Here is a 1,300-nt window from a genome sequence, read left to right as displayed (position 1 = left end):
TAAATAAATAAATAAATAAATAAAATTGTCCTGATGCATCTCAATAATCCAGGTCCTCTGGACGAGTTCTTTGTTGAAAAAAACATTCTGTCTCTCGAGTTTCAGGTAAACTCAACCTTATAAGCACTGCCTCCACATGGTGGACAAACAGGCTTAACAATGACAACCAACACTGTTCACATGCAGATGAGGACCATCAGCCTTACAAYCGTTAGGGTCCTGATTRTCTCTGTTTTCACAGAGGACCATCAGCCTAATGACTGATCTGTGGTGCTCTGATAATCAAGGCCCTAACCACCTTTAGGCTGATGGTGTGAGWACTACAGATTACACACGGTGAGGATGGACCGTCAGCGTATCCCTAACCTAGCACTGTGATGAACATCACCTAGTCAGAGGAAACAGGAAAGGCCCAGAACAACACGGTGATGGGCGGTGACATCAGAGYTGCAGGGCATGAATCTTACCTTGGGTGAAGGACAACATGTGACCCGTTACAGAAACRAATGGAGGCAGCTGGTAGCGGTCCTAAACAGGACAAAGAGGAGTAAGAGGAGGCTGAACCCTGGGGAAGATTTTGGAAAGTTTGAATTTTTCTTACACACCATCTATCACAACTTATAGGGGGCTAAAATTCAAAACTTGGTCCAAGCCAAGAGCCAATTTCTGTCAATAATTGTAAAATAATTGTTACATAACAAATTATTCATATAGAAATACAAATTACTTTTTCCTATTTTATGTAGCATTTAGACCATAACCTAACTAGAATGTGAGTGTGACTGGGTGAACRTCTTAAGTGTAAAAGCGCTTTGGGGTCTAAAGGGACTTGATAAAGCACTCTATAAGTTCAGTCCATTTACCATTTAAACAAAACAAAAATAATTAAAATTGATTCTCTGTTGCTCTTTCCACATCTAAATCAAAGATTACTGAAAAATTCTAACTTCATTTTTTTGGTTTGAAAGTTGGCACTAAATACAGACACAAAAAGGGCTGCTTCCTTATCGTGGTGGAGGGGTTTGAGTGTCCCAATGATCCTAGGAGCTATGCTGTCTGGGGCTTTATGCCCCTGGTAGGGTCACCCAAGGCAGACAGGTCCTAGGTGAGGAACCAGACAAAGCGCAGCCCGAAGACCACTTATGATGTCAAAAAACATTGGATCTGGTGTTCCCTCGCCCGGACGCGGGTCACCAGGGCCCCCCTCTGGAGCCAGGCCTGGAGGTGGGGCACGAAGGCGAGCGCCTGGTGGCCGGGCTTTTACCCACGGAGCCCGGCCGGGCTCAGCCCGAAGAGGAGA

The sequence above is a fragment of the Austrofundulus limnaeus genome, unplaced genomic scaffold (genome assembly GCF_001266775.1).
Source record: "Austrofundulus limnaeus strain Quisiro unplaced genomic scaffold, Austrofundulus_limnaeus-1.0 Scaffold335, whole genome shotgun sequence".
In the NCBI taxonomy this organism is placed as follows: Eukaryota; Metazoa; Chordata; class Actinopteri; order Cyprinodontiformes; family Rivulidae; genus Austrofundulus; species Austrofundulus limnaeus.
This window is presented reverse-complemented; position numbering follows the sequence as displayed.